Consider the following 14,017-nt stretch of genomic DNA (forward strand, 5'->3'; position numbering starts at 1 on the left):
TGTGAATGTGAGGCCAGAATTCGCCTCCATCTCTGTTGGGTTCCACTGTGGAAGCCAACATAAACAGGGCCCATTGTCATCACCGGGGAAACAGTACAAGGCCTTTATGACGTGCCATGTTGAACTGTAGTGTAAAGGGAAATGTATTTTCACTGACTCATTCCATTCTAGCTTATATGTGTTAAGGCTACGATTGACAGGTAACCTGTCCCACAAAGCCCTCGAGGCTTAAGAATACAATGCAGGGATCTGACGCGCGCAGGTCTCTGACATGCACAGATCCGGCTCCTGCAGAGCCATTTTTGTGCTGATGGGTGAGCTGCCCACTCATTTCTCCACCCCCTTCCTCTCTCTCTCTCTGTCTCTCTCCAAACTTGAAGGACGGCCACGCGCTGAAAGATTTATTTAGAATCCGCCACATCGCCAGACGTGACTCCTGACAAAGCCCCCCCCCCTCCCTCCCTCCCTCCATCCCCCCTGTCAGTCCTCTCCTGCAGACCAGGGCAGATGGTCACTCTATTTCAGGGCAAGACCAGTGCGCATTCCACCACCTCCCCGCTCGCCACGCTGGCTGTAGAGAAGAGACTACGGTGCCCGCCTGTGGCGTGTGCGTCACTCTGTCCTATCGCCATAGGATGGCTCTCATCCCCAAGACACCAAGGCGTCGCACAGTGCCAGCTCTGTGTGAAAGTTAAGGTTACTCACAGGTCAAGCGAGCAAACCAAACTACTCCAGGAAGCGGCGGCTGAGCGTCTCTCTCTCGTGTCCTTCACCTGCCTCCAATGGCAGGCCGACATCAACCATTCAGTTTATTGATCGGCCAGGGAGAAAAACTCAAAACGGATGTCAATAAGTTTGATTGGTGGGTCATGACTCTCAAACTGACAAACCGCTCCTGCTGTGTTTGTTGATGCCGTAAAATCATCCATCGACCTGTTTCCATTGAGTCCCTTTGGCCGAAGGGCGGCAGGGTGACTAAATCTGGTGCGAGCCGAGGCAAAGGCCCAGCGGACGCTGCCACTTTGTCAGTGTCGTTTACTCTTGAAAGACATTGAGATAATCAACTGTGTCTCCCTGTTGGTAAGGGACTGCGTATGAATTGGCGACGTGTAGATGTGCCATGTGCAGGGCCATTGTGTGTGTTTTGCGTGGCTCTGTTGAATGGAGCACTGTTGACATTGAATACTTCAGGCCCTTCATGATAAGGGTGTTTCTATAGTGTTGACTTCAAACGTAGTTTCTTTAGTCTACTAAAAGTCGTAGTTGGACATAAACTGTGACTAGTTACACATAGTTATATACTCGGCTAAGATCAGATCGTAAGTCGGCCATCCATAGCAAGCCAGTTTGTTCATCCACAGCAAGTTCATCCATAGCAAACCAGCAAAACTGTTGATGAAATATAATCACTGAAAGTCTCCCATGACTGAAGAAAACGTGTGTAAACAGGCCCTTGGCAAAGTAGAATGCTGTTGTTTGTAACACAAATGTCCCCGGATATTAGGCTGAGCGGTAGGATTTTCCACTGAATTTTATGTGCCTGTTTATGTGCATCTGCATGGCCTGGAAAGAAAAAAAACAGGCTGTTTTTGTTACTTAGGGTAAAGCCGTAAAGAGTGACTAGTCATGGTACAGTGCAAATCTCCAGACTAAGGGTCTGTGGTATCTTGTAGACAACAGGAAGAAATCATTCTATATTTAATACTCCGGTCCCTTTTGTCGGCCCTTTTTAATGGAGCACTGTTCCCTGCCTTGAGAGCGATCTGAAGTAAATAATGATGTAGCATATCCCTCCAAAGACTAGCTCACTTTTCCCCCAAGATATTATTATGATAATAGCATCAGCGAAAGGTCACATTCAATGTTCTTTGTTGAATCAAAAAAAGAGAGGAAAAGTAAAAGAAAAAAATGCTTAGCAAATATCTTTTGCGTCTTGGCTGTATCAGCAATGTTGTTGCCATGATTGTCAGCACATATGTTGTTTTATGTTGTCATTAAAAATGTGCAGGGTTTTGCTGGTTACAGTCAAATATGGTGGTTGTAGGCATTCTCACTTGACTTTCCAGCAGAACTGAAGGACATGCAGACTACTCCTAATGCAGATACATACAGGTACAACCATAGAAATAGAATCCTATAGATAGGTCACCAGTGCCCTACTTCTGTGTGCCCAGCCTCTTACTTTGCCAGAGAGCTTAATGAAGCTTGCGCTATGGGTTCCATTCAGTCTGGTAATCAATAGTGCCGATCTTATTGCAGACATTTAAGGCTCACAGATTGGTTCTTCATAAAACAAATGTACTACACTAGTAGAGGTCCCTGTGGTGCTTACATCCTCTTTCGCATTTAATATGGCATAGTTGTAAGTGGTTGACCAGTGTGTGATATTGTGTTTCTACGGGCTCAGCTGCACAGTGCACTGTGTGTGAAATGAGAATGCTGTTATTTAGTATGTTTGAGTGTGTGTGTGTGTCATGTGGACACAGTGAGAATTATCTCTCTCTCTCTCTCTCTCTTTCTGTGTGTGTGTGTGTGTATGTGTGTATCATGTAGAGACTATATGAGAGTCAGTGTTCTGTGTGAACTGGGTACTCAGATGAATGAGAGGGGGGGGAGCGGTATGGTGTTGTGTGGTGTGGTGTGGTGTGGGGGGGCCCTGCTGTAGTCTGCATCCCCAGCCTGTAATTACTGTGCTTTATAATTCACACTCTGATTGATCCGAAGCCATCTCCAAAAGCAGCTGCACACGCCGGGCTCTCCATTAGAGCTCCAGCCGCTGTGGCGCTATGATTAGGCCCCTGATTATCACCACACAAAAGCAGGCTGCACTTCAGCATACTTTTAGCCTTTATTTATAGCCCCGTGGTTAACACATGTCGAAACTGACACGTTTCTCTGTCATGTGTTGTTCGCGCCGCTCTGCGTCTTCCAAGACTATATTGCACAGTTGTTTGCTGACATTTGCTGTATTTTTGTGTGTGTGTGTGTGTGTGTGTGTGTGTGTGTGTGTGTGTGTGTGTGGGTGTGTGCACCGTATGGCCAGACATTAGGTACATTTCTGTCTGCATACATGACTCATAGCATTGTTTTCTTCTGTACAATAGTAAGGGCTGAACGAGAAAGAGAGAGAGGGAGAGAGAGGGAGAGAAAGAGAGACGGAGACTTCAGTGTGACAGGGAGGAAGGAAAAGAAGTGAGAGAGTGAGAGAGAGAACGAGGGAGGGGGGGGTTGAGGTGTCAGCTCTCCTGCTGCCACTGCTGCTGCTGTATGAGTGAGGTGTGGCTGGTAACACCTCGAGCCAGGCTGTGCATCTTCTTCCTCCTCCTCCTCCTCCTCTTCCTCCGAGTCCTCCGAGGGCACACACAGAGAGGGGGGCTCTGGCAGCCAGCCGGACGAAGGCCACCTCCGCATCAAAGCCGCCCCCGCTCCGCCCAGACTCCTCTGCCGTGCCGCTGCCCCCAGAACAGCACCAGGCCGACTGTGGAGAGCACGCCTGGCATGGCATTCATTCATCCAGAGCCTCCTCTCTAATTCTCACATCAGCTGTGGTGCCATCCTGTGTGATCCTGTGTGAGGCTGAGCTCCGTGCTCCTGATGGCCGTGCGATTGTTTTTGTTCCCTCTGACTGACTTTAGTGTTGAATGTCGGCGATGGCAAACTCAACTACGTTAGCGAGGGACGTTTCACCGCCACGCGGTGATCGATGCGGCTCTGTCCCGAAGCTCAGGTGCTCGTGCAGCAGCGTGTTTTGATCCTTGGTAATATGTACGTATGTGTGTGTGTGTGTGTGTGTGGCATCGCTCTGCCATGCCCAGTAGATGCCGCGTGCATGCCCACGCCAGCCTGAGCCTGGTGTTCCGTCTCTTAATTGAGCGGAGAGAAGTGGGCGTGGCGGCCATGCGCAGCAGATGCCGCGTGAAGGGAGAAGCTAATTATGTCCCACAAAGGATCCCAGATGACCCGTGGCACAGGCGCCCAGTGCTGCACAGCCGCCACCATGCTTGCACACTGGAAAGGGAGCCGCTGCCTGCCTGCCTGGCTAATTGCTGGAGATGAGATAGGATAGGATGGAGGTTGGAATGACGAGCCGTTGGAAGGGAGGGAGGGATGGAGGGGGGAGGGGATCAATCAGAGCCTCTCTGCTGTAGGGATGAGAGAAAGTCTCCCTGTAGGACCGCAGACAATGGCTGTGTAGAATGAGAATTCCAGGAATGGCTTTGCACATGAACATGAAAAGATGAGGAAAAGGTGCCTGTGTGTGTGTGTGGGGGGGGGTGTGTACGCATATGATTGCACTGTGTAGATTCCTCTTTCTGGCGAAGTTCACCACACACACACTCTTTTTATGTGTTGATTTGTCAACCCAGCCAATACAAGCACATACTTGAACCTTGCACAGTAATTTCACTCCACCCCCCCCCCCCCCCCCCCCCCCCCCCCCACCCCATTTGTAGCATCTTTTGCCTCTCCCCAGAATGTTCTAATAGTGCTGTGAGGAAATGGGGTCAACCCCAGACTCAGAATAAACCTCTGAGTTCCTGTTTATTGAATGTTCTGGAGCACTCTCTGAGTTATGCCCTGTGAACGCGTTTGTTTTGCAATGCAGAGTGAGGGACATAAATAATGAATATGTCACATATGCGAAAAAGCTGTTTATGTCAGACACTATAAAACATGGCAGGGAGGAAGTAATATTTATTTTCTTCTGCTTTTGTCATTTTCTTACAGCCTTTGACAAGTACTTGCCCCATCCCCTTTTTCCTTCCACGCAGAATAACACTTGATTAATAACAGGGCATCAAATCTATTTTTTACTTTGTGAAATTAATGTGATGCTTCATGCTGTGTCAAAAGCTTGTATTATTTTAATCTATACTGACTAAAGGCCTCTGCCACTTTCTTTCAGCATTAGTGCTGACAAGATTCAGCTACAAAAGGCCCTGATCAATGGAAATAAACTCTTACAGAGCATAATGCCTCCTGTGTTTAGTACCTTATGATGAGAAAATTACCATTCGATAAATAACAAGACTGGCTTTCAGTGCAAGACAGTAGTGTAGTCTTGATTTCACAGACAGTTGTATTGTGTAGACAATAGTGTTGTGTTGTGTGCTTATTTAGGGATTGTGGCATTAAAAGTTGATTTTACATTGTGACAATATTTAACTTAGTAGACATTTGCATATTTTTTTCAAAGCAAACTGTGATGCATTATCTATGAGGATTGAATCATTTGTATTTTTAGAGAGAATGATGTCAGTTAGGACATTGGGTGTTGGTGAGTTTGGTGTTTGGACACTGGGTGTAGGTGAGTTTGTGAGAGAGTGGTGTGGTTTCTGCAGACCATCAACTGATGGTGATGAAATCTTGGTTCATTTGGTTTAAAAGTGACACGTGCAGTTTAGCTTGTGACTCAAGTCAGATCTGAGGCCGTCTTAATGTTTGGAGCGGAGGATCACACGGTGTGGCCACAGCTATGTCCCACGCCTACAAAGCCTGTAGCATGGATGACACAAGCTGTCCTCCTGTCATCACAACTCTGTCCCAGTCATTTGTTAGGCATTTCTTGACAGAATAATTTGACAGGGAGTGAATGTTATATCAACAAGCAGTTTGACATGGAGCACAAAGTTTTCTCTCTTACACTGTGACATGCAGTAAACGTACACAGCTGCCATTTTTGCAGATTGCAGGAGACGTTACTCCTGGACATTCACAATTACTGATAAAAAAGTACGGTGTATGCCTCCATTGTGTTTTTATGCCACCAAACTGTGTTTTAATTGCAAAATAAACCTGAAAAAATGACTTGCTCTCCGGGCCTAATTTGGAGCTGTTTACTATTAAAATTAGTCTAAGTTGTTGCCTATGGAACAACCCTTGGTGTTTGTACACAACATCCATGGCGCCTGTTGCTTTGTCACACTGATTGCAGGCTTCATGTTGTCATAAGTATGTGTGCAAACGTGTCACAGCCCGTCACCAAAGCCTTGAAAGACCTTGTTTTTCCAGTCTGAAGCATGTAATTACAATATAAAATGGCAAACAAGGTACTTCAGTGTTCTCCAAGAGGCAGGGCACCTCTCTCTCAGAAAATTTGCACATGAATGGGCGACTTATAAGACACTGACACCACCTGGAAGAGTAAAGTATATTTTGCTTTCCCGTCAGTGTCGCCTATTTTAGTGTTGTCTGTGCTGTGCGGGACAAGAGTGCCTGGGCGGTTAATGGCACATAGCGTTTGTTTGCTCAGAGAAGATTGGAAATGGGTCCCCTGAGCACGACGAAAGGGCCTTGCTTGCCACGTCAAATGGGCTCAACCTGATAACACCGCAAGCGAAGGCCGTGTGAATGAGAGCTAGCAAAATGTACACACCAGACTGCCCTTCCTGTTGTGTGTGTGTGTGTGTGTGTGTCTGTCTGTATATTGAAGGTTCACAAAAGGTCCAAAACTGGACTTTATGGCCACTTTTGGTCATAATATAGGTAAGGACCAAGTCATTACCAAGTCAAACTCCTTTTGGCACTGTGGCATATTATGCTAAAACCAGTTTACAGGTGAGAGTCCTACCTGGCAAAGACAGAAACATCTACACATCACAGACACTGTCTCTCTCTAAGGGGGGAGAGACTGCTTTTTTTCGCCAAGGATTATGAAAGCAGGGAGGGTTTCTTCATGAAGATTAGACAACACTGTTCTAAAAATGTCTTTCGACCCTCCAATTTTCTCCTTTTTTTTCTTTCAAGACTCAACTCCCCAGTCTCTGTGTTTGCCTTTAATATGGTGATTTTGCACTGGTGTAGATACGCCACTCCGTTAGTCCTCTGATGTGGCTGGCTCAGCCTTCATCGCCGCCTCTTTCATTTGATTTACGGCAGCTGTGTTATGTCACAGGAAGTGCTGAGACTGCACTCCTGCCAGCAACCAAAAATGGCAGTAAATCAAAGCAGCAAAAAACAACACGATAAAGCACAAATCACACTTCCACGTTGTTCTTGTTTATTGTTTTTTTTTTTTTTTTTTCTTTCTTTTGCAGTGTAAAGGTAGACAAATATTGCTCTGTTTACCCGTGATCTGAGGTAATGAAGGATTACCCACTGTTGGAGGGACGGGAGGATGCGCTTTTAGTCGCACTCTCACGCTGAGATGGAGAGACACCGACACTCTTTGCATAATTGTGTGCGTGTGTGCTCAGCATGGAGTGTTGCGGAGCTAATTTCAGTGACTATTATCGCAGAACACGGGGTCATAAAGACGTGACCTCAGGAGACTTCGTGTCTTCCCTCGCAGTCAGTGACAATGTTAGTTGAACGTGGGGACATTTGCATGTCTTTATTGAGCCAACACTTTGAACCAAAGATACCACAGTTTGTGCTCCTGGTGAGTAAAGCTTTAGCATTCCTAACAAACAGTTCTTCCTGTTAAACCGCAGAAAACACAGAAAAGAAGCATGTTTGTTTAAACATTATGGCAGTCACAATTGTAAAAACATTGATCTGACTATTCAGTGTTTTTACCAGCTAGTTTGGCTACAGCGCTTGCAGTCACAGTGGTTCTATCAGGGTGTTGCAAGTTAGCAGCATCTAGTTTGCAGACCAGTGGTGCACCTCTTGTCATTGGAAATGTACTCTGAGCTGGCCAACTCCTATAGGCCCTTGGGGGACCAGGAGCCCTGGAAATGTTCTGGTAAGCTCCCGTCATCTACCCACCTGCCCCTGATCATATGTTTTTTCTGGTGTGTAAGGCACCTGCTGCCTGTGCCACGTGTGTGTCTGGCTAACGGTGGGTACAGCGGGCGAAATGTGAGCCGAGACACGCGGCAGCTGTTCACCTTACACTGCCACGGCACTTCTCAGAGACTCAGTCCAGTCTCCTCCCACAGTGAGGGAGGTTTGCCTGGACCTCAGTGAGCAGTGAGACAAAAAAAGACAATGTCAGTTTCTCCTTAAAAATCTTAGAAGTGTCAATATAGAAACGTTTCCACATCAGCAATCTGTTCACAAGATGAGAAGGTTTTGTTATCCTGGTATAGTCAGACCCAAATTCACTTTGTGAATAGCCTCACTCCATTGGGGATTATTTCCAGTCGTTGCATCCTAATGGGCGTAGACTTCAGTTCATTTTTAAACCATTGGACCAGCCTTTAACCAATCGGCATTGACCACTATGAGATTGCTATACTGTACTTTATATAATAATTAGACATTCTTTTTGCTTTGGCTTCAATTCTTCGATGTTTGTTAGCATTGCTCCTACTGTTTGTATCGCTCAATCTAGTTCTAGTACTGTCACCATTGCTGTAACTATGCTGCATTTCAATGTCATCGCACTGAGCCACCCCTGCTGATCACTGATTGGAGGACCCTTCAGAATGGCTCATCGATTCATCATGCGAACAGCAGTTCCAGACTCTAATCCCAGTGAATACTGAGCTGGGAGCAATAGGCAGGCAGAGTCAGGCTAGGTCTTTGTGCTTTTCACATCTACTGAAGTGGTCTTAAGTGCTGAGAAGTTGGTCAAAGATACAAGCTGAAGCAAGCCAAAGAACCCTTAAGGGTTTTAGATTGCATCACTTTTTTTCTCTGAGGGTGTGAGAGAGGAGAGGAGATAGTGGGTTGGAAGATTTGATCGGAGAGGAGATTTGAATTGAAGAAGGAAGAGGGAGAGAGGAAGAAAGTGACCCAGTCAGACACACACACACACACACACACACACACACACACACTCTCAGACACAGCTTAACTAAAGCCTCCATTTCGATACGAGTGCGTCGTGCTTTGCATGTCCGCCCAATCGAGAGCACTGTCGGCAGGTAAGAGTGTGGCCCAGTTTTGGGGTCACCCTGTTATTACCCTGCAGTATTCAGCTCCTGTGAGATTAGCAGCGAGCTAGCAGCGGATACAGGGACAGGGTATGGCAAGAGAGACTGGCAGAGGTGAGGCTTACAAACAAAGCCACTAAAGTCAAAGGCAAGACCACATTATCCTCCCCGCAAGCCCTCACCTTCCGCTGGGCATCAAAAGGGTTCCGCCTCTCATGTTCCCCTCAGTGTGCCGCCTGACTCCTTCTCTCAGTCTAGTAATTAAGGTCAAGGTTTTAAGGAAGGCCGGTTATTTTAAGCTTTGTCATTCCCGGGCTTTTCAGAAAAAGTCACTAACGAAAGCCCAGAGTGAAGTTTAAACATTTGCTTAGCCACAGTGTTTGCGCTCGCGCCGAGAAAGGGAAAAGGAGACACCCTTGTGGAAATCAAGAGCTGGCGTCCACAATCAGACAGGGCCGCTACAACGAGGCACCTAGAGGGTCCTCCACATGGAATGAGCGAGAACAAAAGCAATTATGCCAGTAATGGCTTCCTTTATCGAGCAACCCCTGCCTCGGCCTTGCCAAGTTGCCCTGCGTTGGGAGGCCTGTTTATAAATCCCCCAGCCAAGGTCACTGTCACGTCGATCACGGCTTCTGTCAATCTTGTGAAAGCGGTGCGCGCTGTAGCAGCATATCAATCAGCTCATTATGCAGCTATGGAGCCGTGTCATCGGACCAGCACAAATGGGATGTGTCGTCAGTCAGCATGCATGTGCGACACTCATTACGTGTCAGAGCAGCCATGTGGCAAGACAGCGCTCAGATCGGTTATGAATCTGGATTCTCGTCATTGTCTTCATGCTACTGTAACCACGCAACTGTCACTCTGCGGTTCAAGCTTTTCTCATGGGAATCCGAGATGGAAAGGAATCCCGCAGAGAGCTCCTGAACGTGTTGATTGCGCAGTGGCCGACCAGCTCAGTGCCACCCAGCCTGGCAAAGCGTAAGTGTTTGTACTCACCCGGGTAGTTCGGTTATGACTGAACTGAGCCTGCGTGTGACTTAAAGTCAAACACGTGCCGAGACAAAAGCTGCTGCTCGCCCCACCTGCCCCTTCTCATCAACACAAAAGTCTGCCAACGTCATAGAAAATAGATTTAAAGAGACGCCGTTTTTGTAATGTTTGCAACAGTGGGATGACGTGAAGTTGTGATGCGGTTCACATGTTGGCACGGCGCTGTAGAACTCTAATGATGAAAAATCGTTCCACCCACTTTTGGAGGCAACGCTTTTTTTTTCTTTCCTTCTTCTCGTCAAAATGAGCAGAAACTGGGACAGGAGAGGGGGAAAAAAACTGGCTTGTGTGTGGCATCGCATTAAATGGGTCACCTTGAGTGGAGCGCTTCTCTGCAAAGACCTGTAAAGAAGGCGATAACAGGGAGAGAGAGAGGGAGTTAAAGGGAGGATGAGAGGGAGAGAGAGAAAGAGAGAATGAGTGAGATCAGCTGTCCCCCGATAGATGTGTTTTAATTTTAGTTCTCTGGTCTGTGCAGTCATTGGGCTGAATACACAGACAGCCTAACCTCCTTCAATCTGAAGAAATTGCTCTATTCTTTGTCTTCTGGAACTATCAAGGACACTTTTTAACCACTTGAATCCCAGTGATACGTATGCAGCTGTTTACTAGAGAGTACAAAGCCTAAAGTCTATCACATTTCGCAAAACCCCAATACCACTGAAGCATACAGGTCAATTCTGTTTCTGGCACTTGTCAGTATATCCCCTCAAATGGCCTAGAGCAGTTGAATCCTGTCTAATAACTTCTGACAGGAAACTGAGCTCCGAGAGACACGGCACATGCCCTGTTTTCTGATGTTACATTTTCATGTCTTTAACCCCTGTGGTGCCTAACCTATATTTGTCCCGGTTGAATTTCTATTCAAATGGGCCAGCAAATGAATCTTTCAGGACTAGACATTCTCACTGGGGTGCTCTCATGGTGGCCATTCAAAATTCATTGTAGCCTTTGGTAACGTGTCTGTTTATTTGGCAGACCCACAGCTATGATATCCGTTGTGTGTTAGATGAACACAATTCATTTGTAGCTTATGGTACGCCTAGTATGACTTTCCTGAGGAGCAGTGGGATTGCAGTTCCATAAATGTACTCAACCCAGCATCTGTAGTGGCTCGCATAAAAACACCCTTAGCAATGTCACAAGGACCTTAGTGCTTAGTGTGAGATAAGCGTGCTTGTTTACCCCAGATAATCGGCTTCCACGTCCTCATATAATGCGGTTAATCGGGATCAGTGCAGCTCTTGCCTCCAATGCTTACAGGAATAAGATACATATTTGAGGCGCCTTTTGGTATTAAGTCTTTATATCAAGACTCATTTGCACCTTGTCATCCTGCAATTAAGTGGGGAGCAGGAGAGCGTTTTTCCGTGTCTCCTTGGATGGATCATCTTTCCCTTAAAGTAAATCACAACTTCAAAATCATTTTGGTGGTACACTGACTTACTATACGGAGAATGGCGCCTGTGCCACTGCCACAGCACACCCGGTGCGCCTGGTATTGGACTATGTAACTTTGGGGTACAGAGCGCAAGACCTCTCGCTACAGAACTACATAATGCTTGGTGGCACCACCTCATGCAACAGCAACTAGACCCATGCGCTAGCTATAAGAGGACGCTAGCGCAGTATTCTCTGTATGGACATCATGGCAGAGGCGACAAAGAAACTGAGGAAGACGTTGTCGGAGGAAGCAAGGAAGAGACTGAAAAAGAGTCTCGGACTGGCTTTTACTCGTTAGGTTTTCATCAATCTCATGCCAATAAGCCTTTGAAGGTTGCAACCTTGAAAACCTAACTCAGCTAGCTTGTAATACAATACACTGTCCAATGTATATTAAGCATGTCGCCAAAAACAATATATATTAGATTACACATAATCCACATTGAAAGGCTTAGAAAACAATGTATATGGGCTGAAAGCGCCACCAGTATTTCAGCAAAAGTCAAATTTGTCATTGTTTATTTTTGTTATTCTTTGGTTACGTAAGCGTTCATCTCCAAAGTCACAATAAATAAAACTATGCAGTCATAGCAGCTTGTGATATTACTCTACCTTGTTAGTCTACATGCTTGTTTGGCTTCTGCTGTTGTCTTTGCCGGTTCCATATCCTTCAGCTTGTCAACAAATACACGTGTACCTTGTCCATTAGGGGCTCTCGAAGCGTGATTTGTATTTACAACAGTGGTGTAAAAGTGAGCTACACTCCTCAACTTTAGGGGGAGCACAGAAGCAAAAAATACCAATTTTGGCGTAATGGGACTTGAAATCAAAGCCTCGTGCCTCCTCACCCACCCTCCTCACACATAACAAAGTCTCCCAGTGTTTCAGGTCTTGATTACAGCGTGAAGATTACTCTACAAAAACAAACAAAAAACGTATGAGGAAGAAAAAATAGCATCTCCGTGGGTTCTGCCAGCATTCCAGGCATAGTGCCACACCTTTTTGAAGTGGCTTCTGAAGCAGAGTGATCGCCCCCCGGCTCAGCCTTTATCATCTTCCCCACCATACAAAACATAAACCCCTCCTGTTCTCAGGCTCAGAGCAGCACCGGCCCTGTTCTGTTGGCGCCAGCCAGCGCCGCTGTCCCCGGTGTTCCCCCCCCCCGGACCTTCACGGAGCTGATGGATTAGCCGTGGCTCTGCTCTGGACACAGGTGCATGGGAACCCCAACCCCTCTCAGTCACATTGCTGAAAGCATGGGCTTCTGCATGACCACATAGACTAACATCACTGATCCCAAAAAACAGAAACCCCCCCGTACTCCTGCCTGACATCCCAGGTAGGGAGAGACCCGGGCATGATGGATGTCTCACAGGGGGGGAGCAGGACAGCACCACAACGTAGCCAGAATGAGATGAATGAGCCCCTTCCGACTCTCACACACGAGAATTCTGCTTTGGAGGAAGGGTTTAAAATAAAAAATGTTGCGTAACAGGCAGCCACTGAGGCAGCTTTGGAGCCCCACAGCTGCAGAGAGGCTAGTCCTGATGGAGGACATGATGGGCTAATCAATCAAGGGCCAATCAATGAGGCTCCCTCCCCTGACGGTTGAGCACTCGAGGGGGTGCCGCGGGGTTTCGGAGGTCTCGTGTGAAAGGGCAAGGGAGATATGGGGAGAAGTAAAATAAATGCTGGACAGTGCTGGGCTCATTATTGCCTCAAATAAATAGCCTGTCAAGAGGTATTTGAAACGGTGCAGGGCCCGGCGTGGCAGGTAATAAGGCTTGAGCCAAAAACACGGCTCAATTTTAACAACCAGAGGAGTCTGATGGTCTCCCTCGTGGCAGGAAGGCTGTTGACTTCATATACCCCTTCCATCCATCTTCTCCCATCCCCTTCTCGCTCGCTCACACCTTTCCACCCCTCCCCTGTGCTCTTTGATTGGGTGTGCAGATTCCATCCTCTCCTGCAAATAGAACTCCATAATGAGGGTGGAGGTCGAAGGTCAGGCCCCTGTTGGGTCACAACCCGGTGGCTGGCTCCAGAATTACACCTTCTGCTCTTCTCACCCATGCTCCCTCTGACGGCAGGATCAGAGAAGTTGCCGGAGCTTCACAGGCAACCGCATCAGCAGTGGTGCCGCGGTAGCTTTGGCAGTTCATACGCAAACAGGTCGGTTGCATAAGCAAACAGTGCCTGTTAATTCTGCTCTGTGTTTGCGACAGAGGCGCCCCCTGTTTACACTGCAAAGTCTTCAGGTCCCAAATTAGAGCAGTGCTTCAGGGCTGCTCAGCACCCCAGTCGAAATAGATTCAGCTCGCTCGCTTCGCCCGAAATGCTTCACTACTCACGAGATTTCCAATTCCGAATGCGGGCACTCGCTGATGACCCTTCCCTCTCTTAATCTCTGTCTGACGGCGAGCTGGAAAATTAGATTAGCCAGGAAGATGTAACCTCTTCACCGCTGCGCACCATGCCTTATGAGATGCATTTTTTTTCATCAGTTAATTCGATTGAACAATGGCCTGTGCGCCGCACCTCATGATCTGGGCGCTCGTGACTAACATTACAGTGAGCGATAGGCTTGTGAAGACCTTCTGAAGGAGGAGTTCCAGCATCCGCAAGCAGCACTGGTCCTGTTGGAACCTGTTGCTACCGCTCTGTCTCTCACACTCCCTCTCTTTCCGACCTCCCTT

General features: G+C 47.3%; 1 protein-coding gene across 5 annotated transcripts in view; it reads left to right on the forward strand.

Moving 5' to 3' along the window:
* The window catches only part of LOC105894162 (cyclin-dependent kinase-like 5), a 48,887-nt gene that overhangs the window by 12,500 nt on the left and 22,370 nt on the right, over positions 1-14,017 (forward strand). The gene's annotated exons all lie outside the window — the stretch shown is intronic.

This window comes from Clupea harengus, chromosome 10, assembly GCF_900700415.2.
Source record: "Clupea harengus chromosome 10, Ch_v2.0.2, whole genome shotgun sequence".
Taxonomy (NCBI): Eukaryota; Metazoa; Chordata; class Actinopteri; order Clupeiformes; family Clupeidae; genus Clupea; species Clupea harengus.